The sequence below is a fragment of the Monodelphis domestica genome, chromosome 2 (genome assembly GCF_027887165.1).
Source record: "Monodelphis domestica isolate mMonDom1 chromosome 2, mMonDom1.pri, whole genome shotgun sequence".
Lineage (NCBI taxonomy): Eukaryota > Metazoa > Chordata > Mammalia > Didelphimorphia > Didelphidae > Monodelphis > Monodelphis domestica.
The window spans coordinates 233,767,161-233,779,371 of record NC_077228.1 but is presented as its reverse complement, the minus strand read 5'-3'; the positions used below and the strand labels follow the sequence as shown (position 1 = coordinate 233,779,371).

At 36.0% G+C, this 12,211-nt stretch overlaps 1 protein-coding gene across 3 annotated transcripts in view; it reads left to right on the top strand.

The window, feature by feature from the left end:
* The window catches only part of RPTOR (regulatory associated protein of MTOR complex 1), a 569,750-nt gene that overhangs the window by 234,673 nt on the left and 322,866 nt on the right, over positions 1-12,211 (top strand). The gene's annotated exons all lie outside the window — the stretch shown is intronic.

Here is a 12,211-nt window from a genome sequence, read left to right as displayed (position 1 = left end):
GATCATTGATTAAAAGGCTCCATATGCACCAAAACATTTATAATAGCATTCTTATAGTATCAGAAAAATGGAAACATACCCATACATTGGGGAATAACTGTACAAATTGTGGTTAATTTGTATAATGTTATAAGAAGTGGAACCACCACAAAACAATTGAAAATGAATTGCAAAATTACAAGGAACAAGTGTATCCCTAAAGAAGAAATGTGAAAAGATGTGTAATCCCCCTCCTTCTCCTTGTCTGTGGAAGTTACAGGTATAGGGGTATCAAATATTAGGTATGTTTTCAGAGTTTTTTGATGTAGTGATTGGTTTTGCTAGTGCTTTTCCCCCTTTTTTTAAAAAAAAATTTACTTTAAGTTCCATTATATGGAATGAGTTTCTGGGAAGGCAAAGGACTGAGGAAAGAGGGGGAAATTTTAGGTGATATAAAATCAGAAGATTTCAATTAAATTCTATTTTAAAAAATCATCTATCCTCATATGCAGTGAAGTTTTTATATCTACAGAGAAGTTGATCCTGAGAAATACCTAGAGATTTTAGTAGCCTGCAAACTTGGGATGAATCAGCAACATGGTCTAGCAGTCAAAAGAGCTAATGAAATTTTGGGCTAAATCAAGAAAAGTGTAGGATCCAGAATGATGGAGGTGATAGTCCTGGTGTTCTCTGCTTTGATAAGTCACATTTCAAGTATTCTCTCCATTTATAAATGCTATATATTAAAAAATACCTTGACCACTGATAAAGGCAGCCAGGTGGTACAGTTTCTAGAGCACTAGACCTGGTGTCAGGAAAACTAGAATTCAAAACTAGCCTCAGACAGTTAATAACTCTTGTCACATTTGTCAAGTCACTTAATCTATGACTGCCTTAGTTTGGAAAATGGGGATAATAATGCCTATCTTCCAGAGGTATTGTTAGATTCCAATGAGATATTTATAAAGCACTTTACAGATCTTAAAACATTATATCAATGTTAAATATGAAGGTGGTGGTGATGATGATGATGACAATGATGATGACATAAATCCTTAGGAGAAGGAAATAGTATGGTGATGGTACTTGGAAACTGCCACAGGAGGACTGGTAGAAAGAACTGAGGATATTTAATCTGTAGAAGAGAACATAAGGGATACAAGATTACTATCTTAAAAGAATTGACTTTTGTATAAAAATCTCTGGAGGTTTTGGATGTCACTGACTGCTGTTGTTTGCAGGAATATTTCTAACATAATGTATTCTTTCAGCAAAATACTTGAGTGTTATGCTTGAGCTAATACATCTGTTAGAATCCAAAACTCAAGAATTTTTTAAAAGTTCTTTACTCCAATAATAAGAACTTATACATATTATGCTGAAAAGCGTCCTTTTTGAGAAAACTGTCAGACTAGGAGATGGGAATAGAGATAATGTGAGAGAGATAAATACAAAAGTGTCCAGTGATTCAGCATTCATTCAGAAATAGTGCATCTTATTTTGTCTTTCCAACATTGTTATTAGGGAAAATGACTGCCTTTAAGCAGAGATTCATATTCATTACAGCAGATCAAGGTCAATTCTCTGTGTCAAAGGTGGTGTTTTCATTCTAAAGAAATATGGTCTGTGCTTCTAGTTTCCAAATGCCAGAACAAAGATGAAAGTTTGGGGCAGACTTTAAAATAAAGAAAAATTTTATATAATTATAACTATATTAAAATGGAATTGACTGCTTTGGGGCATATAGAATTTCTTATCATTGGTGGTTTTCAAGCAGAAGTTAAATGACCATTAGGGATATCAATTCATCTTTTCATTGTTAACTTTTAGTTGTCATTTCCAGCTGTGAAACTCATAGATTAAAACTGCCATAAAAACTCATGGATTTAGAAATTTTGTAACCTGTTCTTAGAGTACTATGCCTTAACTAGTGGCTTTGTTTTATTAATAATGGCATTCCACTTCTTTTTGGACTAAGACAATACAATTTTAAAATTACTCAATTTCAGATTGGGGGAAAGTAGATCTTATTCTCCTGTTTGTCCCAATTTTCCTGTCATCTTCCACATTCTTATAACATTTCCTGTGTCTTTTTTTTTTGCTACCTCTTTTTCTATGTCTTTTGGGGCGTGGGGGGAAATATAGATCTCTTTTCATAAAGCATCCAGAGTGAAAGATGTGAGTAGCATTTACGCAAAAGCATAACTCCCTGGCTGCTGTTGCAAGGATGCTTCTGACTTAATGTATTCCGTCACCAAAATACTTGTATGTGAAGCCTGTTCTGACACATCTGTTAGACTCCTCGCATCTTTCCTCATGACTCAGATTTGACAAGCTTTAGACTCAAATTGTACCCAAACCAATCATATTTCTTAGCAGGGTTGTCACAATAGGAAGTAATTTTCTGAGTGGTACAAGTTGATTTTGCTGATGGTCTTTTAGTTTGTATAGCTGGAAAAAGAGCTCTGGTCTTTTTTTTTGTTTTTTTCCTTACTAATTTTTAAAAAGTAATTATATTAAAAGTGACAGGAGTCATAGCAAACTTTAATCCTTTATTTATTTGTAAGTGCTCCAGGATTTATTGTCCTTGTAGCAGAATAGGTTTTTAATAAAACTTCTATGCTTGGTGGCCTCTGTTAGGAAAGTTGAAGTATTAAAAACATCATAAGCACAATAATATGATATGATGTGTTTACACACCTCTAAGTTTATAATTCATTAATTGTGTGGATGTCTTTTAAAATATATTCAATAATAGTTTGCTATTTTTTCTTTAAACCTTTTAGCATATATTTTTGGCAGATAATAAAAATTCCTATTTGAAAGAGAAACAAAATGATATGGAATGCATCTCTGTTGTCCATTCTATTTCTGTCTTTCCAAGTAATTTTGTGACCTTAGTTAAGTCATGTAACCCTGTTATCTATAAAAATATATTCCATATTAAATGGTAATACTCTACCAAAGGCATGAGAATAAAATAAGGTAGGGATGTGTGCATGTAAGGGGAAAAGAGAAACATTACCATAAAAAGTACATTAACAGTTTTAAGTACTTGGTACTTTAAAAAATTATTGAGAGAAATTTACACACAATTTAAGTTCTTTTGAATGTAGAATTTATGAACAAAAATTTTATAGCCATTAAAATATTTTTATTAATTAACTTGTTTTTATGTCACCTAGGTTTTTCTCTTCCTTTGAGAGCAATCCTTTATAACAAATAATTTTTTTTAATATATTTTATTTGATCATTTCCAAGCATTATTCATTAAAGACATAGATCATTTTCTTTTCCTCCCCCCCACCCCCCATAGCCGACGCGTAAGTCCACTGGGCATTAGATGTTTTCTTGATTTGAACCCATTGCTTTGTTGATAGTATTTGCATTAGAGTGTTCATTTAAAGTCTATCCTCTGTCATGTCCCCTCAACCTCTGTATTCAGGCAGTTGCTTTTTCTCGGTGTTTCCACTCCCATAGTTTATTCTTTGCTTATGAATGGTGTTTTTTTTTCTCCTGGATCCCTGAAAGTTGTTCAGGGACATTACACCGCCCCTAATGTAGAAGTCCATTACGTTCGATTATACCACAGTGTATTAGTCTCTGTGTACAATGTTCTCCTGGTTCTGCTCCTCTCGCTCTGCATCACTTCCTGGAGGTTGTTCCAGTCTCCATGGAACTTCTCCACTTTATTATTCCTTTGAGCACAATAGTATTCCATCACCAACATATACCACAGTTTGTTCAGCCATTCCCCAATTGATGGGCATCCCCTCGTTTTCCAGTTTTGGGCCACCACAAAGAGCGCAGCTATGAATATTTTTGTACAAGTCTTTGTGTCCATTGTCTCTTTGGGGTACAGACCCAGCAGTGCTATGGCTGGGTCAAAGGGTAGATATTCTTTTGTCGCCCTTTGGGCATAGTTCCAAATTGCCCTCCAGAATGGTTGGATCAGTTCACAACTCCACCAGCAATGAATTAATGTCCCTACTTTGCCACATCCCCTCCAGCATTCATTACTTTCCTTTGCTGTTATGTTAGCCAATCTGCTAGGTGTGAGGTGATACCTCAGAGTTGTTTTGATTTGCATCTCTCTGATTATAAGAGATGTAGAACACTTCTTCATGTGCTTGTTAATAGTTTTGATTTCTTTATCTGAGAACTGCCTATCCATTTCCCTTGCCCATTTATCAATTGGAGAATGGCTTGATTTTTTGTACAATTGATTTAGCTCATTATAAATATGAGTAATTAAACCTTTGTCAGAGGTTTCTATGAAGATTTTTTCCCAATTTGTTGTTTCCCTTCTGATTTTAGTTATATTGGTTTTGTTTGTACAAAAGCTTTTTAGTTTGATGTAGTCAAAATTATTTATTTTGCATTTTGTGATTCTTTCTATATCTTGCTTGGTTTTAAAGCCTTTCCCCTCCCAAAGGTCTGACATGTATACTATTCTGTGTTTACCCAATTTACTTATGGTTTCCTTCTTTATGTTTAAGTCACTCACCCATTTTGAATTTATCTTGGTGTAGGGTGTGAGGTGTTGATCTATTCCTAGTCTCTCCCACACTGTCTTCCAATTTTCCCAGCAGTTTTTATCGAATAGTGGATTTTTGTCCCAAAAGCTGGGATCTTTGGGTTTATCGTATACTGTCTTGCTGAGGTCGTTTTCCCCCAGTCTATTCCACTGATCTTCCTTTCTGTTTCTTAGCCAGTACCAAATTGTTTTGATGACTGCTGCTTTGTAATATAGTTTGAGGTCTGGGACTGCAAGGCCCCCATCATATGTGTTTTTTTTCATTATTTCCCTGGATATCCTTGATCTTTTGTTCTTCCAAATGAACTTTGTTATGGTTTTTTCTAAATCAGTGAAGAAGTATTTTGGTAGTTCAATGGGTATGGCACTAAATAGATAAATAAGTTTGGGTAGGATGGTCATTTTTATTATATTGGCTCGTCCTATCCATGAGCAGTTAATGTTTTTCCAGTTGTTCAAGTCTAGTTTTAGTTGTGTGGCGAGTGTTTTGTAGTTGTGTTCATATAGTTCCTGTGTTTGTCTTGGGAGATAGATTCCTAGGTATTTTATTTTGTCTAAGGTGATTTTGAATGGGATTTCTCTTTCTAGTTCTTGCTGCTGAGCTGTGTTGGAGATATATAGAAAAGCTGATGATTTATGTGGGTTTATTTTGTATCCTGCAACTTTGCTAAAGTTGTTGATTATTTCAATTAGCTTTTTGGTTGAATCTCTAGGATTCTTTAAGTAGACCATCATGTCATCCGCAAAGAGTGATAACTTGGTCTCCTCCTTGCCTATTCTGATGCCTTCAATTTCTTTATCTTCTCTAATTGCTACTGCTAGTGTTTCTAGTACAATGTCAAATAGTAGAGGTGATAATGGGCATCCTTGTTTCACTCCTGATCTTATTGGGAATGCATCTAGTTTATCCCCATTGCAGATGATATTACTGATGGTTTTAGATATATACTATTTATTATTTTTAGGAATGACCCTTCTATTCCTATGCTTTCTAGTGTTTTTAATAGGAATGGGTGTTGTATTTTATCAAAGGCTTTTTCTGCATCTATTGAAATAATCATGTGGTTCTTGCTAGTTTGCTTGTTGATGTGGTCAATTATGTGGATGGTTTTCCTAATGTTGAACCAGCCCTGCATCCCTGGTATGAATCCTACTTGATCATGGTGAATGATCCTTCTGATCACTTGCTGGAGTCTTTTTGCTAGTATCCTATTTAAAATTTTTGCATCTATATTCATTAGGGAGATTGGTCTATAGTTTTCTTTCTCTGTTTTTGACCTGCCTGGTTTTGGAATCAGTACCATGTTTGTGTCGTAAAAGGAGTTTGGTAGAACTCCCTCTTTGCTTATTATGTCAAATAGTTTGTATAGTATTGGGGTTAACTGTTCTCTGAATGTTTTATAGAATTCACAGGTGAATCCATCAGGCCCTGGGGATTTTTTCTTAGGAAGTTCTTTGATGGCTTGATGGATTTCAATTTCTGATATGGGATTATTTAAGAATTCTATTTCCTCTTCTGTTAGTCTAGGCAGTTTGTATTTTTGTATATATTCATCCATTTCTCCTAAATTGGTGTATTTATTGCCATATAATTGGGCAAAATAATTTCTAATGATTGCCTTAATTTCCTCCTCATTGGAGGTGCTGTCCCCCTTTTCATCTTTAATGCTGTGAATTTGCTTTTCTTCCTTCCTTTTTTTAATTAGATTGACCAGTACTTTGTCTATTTTGTTTGTTTTTTCAAAGTACCAGCTTCTTGTCTTATTTATTAAATCAATAGTTCTATCACTTTCGATTTTATTAATTTCTCCCTTAATTTTTAGGATTTCTAATTTGGTTTTCTGCTGGGGGTTTTTAATTTGATCGCTTTCGAGTTTTTTCAATTGCATTTCCAATTGATTGATCTCTGCTCTCCCTTGTTTGTTAATATGAGCTTTCAGGGATATGAATTTGCCTCTGATTACCGCTTTGGCTGCATCCCAAAAGGTTTGAAAGGATGTTTCGCCATTGTCATTTTCCTTGATGAAATTATTAATTGTTTCTATGATTTCTTCTTTAGCTAAACGGTTTTGGAGTATCATATTGTTTAATTTCCAATTGGTTTTAGATTTGGTTTTCCATGTACCATTACTAATCATTATTTTTATTGCCTTGTGATCTGAGAAGGCTGCATTCATTATTTCTGCTTTTTTGCATTTGTGTGCTATGTTTCTGTGACCTAATGTATGGTCAATTTTTGTGAATGTGCCATGTGGTGCTGAGAAGAAGGTGTATTCCTTTTTATCCCTATTTATTTTTCTCCATATGTCTATTAATTCTAATTTTTCTAAGATTTCATTCACTTCTTTTACCTCTTTCTTATTTATTTTTTGATTTGATTTATCTAAATTTGATAATGGTTGGTTTAAGTCTCCCACTAGTATGGTTTTATTGTCTATTTCTTCCTTCAATTCTCCTAGTTTCTCCATTAGAAATTTGGGTGCTATATTATTTGGTGCATACATGTTGATTAATGATATTTCCTCATTGTCTAGAGTCCCTTTTAACAAAATATAATTACCTTCCCTATCCCTTTTGATCAGGTCTATTTTTGCATTGGCTTTATCAGATATCATGATTACCACTCCTGCCTTCTTTCTATCAGTTGAGGCCCAGAAGGTCTTACTCCATCCTTTAATTCTGACCTTGTGGGTGTCAACCCGCCTCATGTGTGTTTCTTGAAGACAACATATGGTAGGGTTTTGGATTCTAATCCATTCAGCTATTCGTCTACGTTTTATGGGTGAGTTCATCCCATTCACGTTCAAAGTTATGATTGTCATTTGTGGACTCCCTGGCATTTTGATTGCCTTCCCTAATTCTAACCTTTTCTTCTTCGGCTCTACCTTTTAGTCCAGTGATTTACTTTGAATCAGTCCCCCTTGTCCCCTCCCTTGATGTTTCCCTTTTTAGTCCCTCCCTTTTTGTTCCCTCCCCCTCCCCCCTCTCTTTCCCTCCCTTTTTGTTCTCCCTCTCCCCCTCCCCCCCTTGGTTTTCCCTTCTCCTTACCCTTGTTGGGTAAAATAGAATTCAAGATCCCAATGGATCTGGATGTTTTTCCCTCTCAGAGTTGATTTCCCTGAGATTGAGGTTTAAGTAAACCCCCCCCCCCCTCTCTTCCTCTCCTTCTTATAGGAGTTTTCTTCCCCTCCCCTTCCCCTGTGAATCTTTGTGTGAGAACCATTATTCTATTTGGTCTTTCTTTACCCCCTATTTATACATTACATTTTCCCCACATATTAGTATACATAGGTTGATATAAATGTAGTCCTTATAGAAGAGAGTTTGAGTAAAAGAAGAAGATAACATTTTCCCCTTTCCTTAATATTTACCTTTTCAGGTATTCCTTGCTCTTTGATTTTCGGTATCAAACTTTCCACAGAGCTCTGGTCTTTTCTTTGCAAAAAGTTGGAAGTCTTCTATTTTGTTGAATGCCCATACTTTCCCTTGGAAGTATATAGTCAGTTTTGCTGGGTAGCTGATTCTTGGTTGGAGACCCAGCTCTCTTGCCTTTCTGAAGATCATGTTCCATGCCTTACGATCATTCAGCGTAGAACTTGCAAGGTCTTGTGTGACCCTGATTGGCATTCCTTTATATCTAAATTGTCTTTTTCTGGCTTCCTGTAGGATTTTTTCTTTTGTTTGATAGCTTTGGAATTTGGCAATTACATTCCTGGGAGTTGTCTTTTGGGGGTTTAGTGTAGAAGGTGTTCTGTGAGTTCTGTCAGTGGATGTATTGCCCCCTTGTTCTAGAATCTCTGGGCAATTTTCTTTGATTATATCTTGTATCACCATGTCCAGTTTGGTGTTTATTTCTGGCTTTTCTGGGAGTCCAATTATTCTTAAATTTTCTCTTCTCCCCCTGTTTTCCAGATCTATCACCTTGTCGGTGAGATATTTTATGTTCTCTTCTAATTTCTTGGTGTTTTGGCTTTGCTTTATTAGTTCTTGCTTTAAAGCCTGGTTTTCTTTTACAGTTTGGTCAAACTGGTTTTGTAGATGCGTGAATTTCTTTTGCATCATTTCCCACTTTTCCTCCCAGAGGGCTTCCATCTTTTTGGTCCTTTCTGATTCAAATTCTTCATGGGTTTGTGGAGAGTTTCTATTTCCTTTGGAAGATTTTGGAGAATTTTCTTGTATAGCTTCTTCTATCTGCTCTGTATTTTGTATTTTGGCTCCATAGAATGTGTCCAGAGTCGCCCCTTTCTTCTTATTTTTCTTGGTATTTGGGGGCTTCTGTGCTTCTGTGGAGTTTGTCATCTCTGAACGTGGAGGATTGGCTTTTCTTGTCTTTGTCTGGTGATCAGAGGCTTTAGTCCTGGGCAGATGTTGGTTCTATGACTTTCCCTGGGTTAAACTGAATATGCCTCACTGGAACTGGAATGGAAGGGTCGGACCACGAGGCCACACTCTCCCCCCGGCTCACTTTCAGGAAGTTGCCTTCAGAATCGCTGGCCGTGAGGCTGTTTCGTCAGCCTGCGGGGGGGATGGGCTGCAGCTAACCCAAGCTCCGAGAGCAAGGACTTTCACTGAGACTTGGATAGCAGGATCCAGCCCGTGAGGCTGTCTTGCCCGCCCTGAGGGTTGCTGTTGTTTTGACCAGCTCTCTGCAGCGGAGGCCCCAGGCAGTAACTTTCACCCGGACTGGGACTTGGGTAGAAGACCCTGAGGGTTGTTGTTCCTCAGACCCTGCTCTCTGAGCCCAGCGCGGCTGCAGCTTCCGGGAGCCTTGGACTCTGCGCTCCTACCCCTGAGGTCCGAGGGATCTCGGGTTCTGGCTTTTAAGGGGAGCCGTACCTTTTGAACCGGGTCCAGGTCCAGGAGGAGGGTTCCCAGGGTCTGTGCTGTTGATCGTTTTGAATTTCGGCGCCTTAGGAGCTTCTAGTTTGAGATTGGTCGGGAAGGGTTTTCCGGAGATCTGAACTTCAGCTTTCTCTAAGCCGCCATCTTAACCGGAAGTCACAAATAATTTTTTTTAAAGAACATAATCAATGGGGAAAATTTGGATTTTTTATGCAATGTTATACCCTATGGACCATCTTGTTCTATTAGTTCTCTGGAGAGGAGCAAGGGGAAGTCTCTTTTCATAACCCTTTTCTGAGGCGAGGCTTGCATTTGTTTTTGCTTTTTAAAATAGTTTGACAATAACATGTGTACAACTCAGTGGAATTATTTATTGGCTCTGGGAGGGTAGGGAAAGAAAATAAATCATGTAAACATAAAAAAAAAGAAAAAAGAAAAATCATTTCATAACATTTATTATATCATATTCTAACCATTTACATTGATAGTTATTTTGTATTGCTTTCCTGACTGCTTCATTTTACATCAACTTATGCAAGACTTTGTTTGTTCCTCTGAAGTTATCATATTCATTTTAAAAAATTTTTCAATTATATGTGGAAACCATTTTTAGCAATTGGTTTTAGACATTTTGCGGTCTAGATTCTCTCTTCTTCCTTTCCCAATCCTTTCCCCAAGATGATAAATAATCTTATATATTATTCCAGTGCTGTCATAAATGCACAGCTTTTTAACTTCTTAATAATGTCCTTAGCCAAATCTGGCCTCAGATGCTTCCTAGCTGTGTGACCCTGGGCAAGTCACTTAACCCCCATTGCCTAGCCCTTACTACTCTTCTGCCTTGGAGACAATACTATGTATTGCCTCCAAGATGGAAGGTAAGGGGGTAAGGGTTTAAAATATATATATATATATATATATATATATATATATATATATATATATATATATAAAATGCCCTTAGGGCTTAATCCTAGTAATAGTAATTTAGGTCCATAGCTCAATAAGCATGAATGGCTTTACAGCTCTATCTTGTTTTCTAAAAAACAATTCACAGCTGCTCTAGCAACATAACATTAGCGGTGTTTCTCCATGTTTCTACCAGCATTTAATTTGATCAACTAGTCTGGTTCTCAGTTAACATACATTACCAGGCCAAAGTTAGCTATATTTGTCCTCAGGCAGTAGGCACACTCTGTTGCCAGGACCATATTCTTTCCAAAACCCAAGTTTTTTCCAGTTTGGTCATACCCAGTAGAACTTTTGTTCCAATGCCACATAGCCCTTCAGGAACGCAGGATTACCTTCTTAGTATTATAAGTAAAAATTAATAATAATAAGATTTTGGTAGAATATTTATGCTCTCTAAGTCACTGTTGTCTTACCAGAACTTTGTTTGGATTATGTGTATGTTCAGGGTTAGATCTAATACTAGATCCATGCAGGTATGTGTGGGCTTTCCAGATATCTATCATATTTAACTTATCTAAGATTTTATTCATCTCCTTAACTTCTTTCTTATTTATTTTTTGTTCATATTATCTAGTACTGAGAGGGGAAAATTAGAGCTTCCCTGCTATTATTATTTTGTTAGCTATTTCCATCTGTATCTCATTTAGTTTTTTCTATTAAAATCTGGATTCTATACCCTACTTTGTCATAGATCAACAAAGCATGTAACTTTTAAAAAAATGTCCTGTTCGTTTGTGATGAAGTTCTGTAATATAATCATACTGATATGCAAAGACATAAAAGGTAGGCACATCAGTTTTCCCTCTCTGCTTGATAGTAAGTATCCAGGTTTAGATATGTGGCTTCATATTCTAGCTTGCATGTGGGTCCTGGGAGAGAACGTCCTATAAATGGCGAAAAGGGTGGGACTCTTTCTAGAGTGGTCTAGTAATTTAGAGGATAAAAGACCTAATTTATTGAAAGATTTCTTTCTATGACTTTTCACTTCTTTATTTGACTATTCTACCCTCTATTTTATTTCATGTCCCACATTTACATTTTGTGGTCGATTTATCTGGGAAGGTATTTTATAATCTTATTTTCTTAGAGTGATTCCTGGGATTTTCCTGTTCTGATATATTCACTTCAGATCATAAATTACTCCTTTTGTGGATCATGGTGATTCACAGGCCAGTTATAAAGCAAGTTATTTCTTATGTATATCTACCTTGCTCTTTTCAGTTCAAAGTACTTTTTTGAACAAAACTAGTTCTGAAATTTTCCTCTCCACAAGTATTTTCAGGAACAAGAAATCTATTATTCATAAACATTCCTCAGAACACTATACTAACATGCTAGGTATTCTTGTAAATCTCATTTTTTCTTGAAAATGATTTTTTTAAAAAGCCTGTTGTGAATTGCCAGATTTTATTCCTTCCTCAGAATGCAAAAGTAAATGGTGAGCAAAATCAGAAATTACTCCACCTAGTAGATTTGTGTTGTTTTGTTCATCTGGCATGTATCATTGATACCATGCTATTTACTAATTGATAAATGGAATTTCTTTATTGCACTAAACAGTAGATTATACTCATGGTTAATAAAGTAACACTGGGAAAAATTGAATTCATTGCATTATTTCAAAACAGATTTATTCTTTTAATTGTTTAGAAAATATTAGAATTTGTTTGAATTCTTTGAGTACATCTTTTTTTGGCAGCATGGTCACAGTGATAGTTGAAAGTGCTGGGTGAGAGAGATAAATTTTGTTGTTTCTAAACCACAGATGTATCTGTACACATGTATGATTTCATCTACTAACTGAGTCTTGACTTTCTAGAATATTACATTTGAAGCACCTTAATTGGTTTGTAGATAATTAGTCATTTTCCTTTCACACTA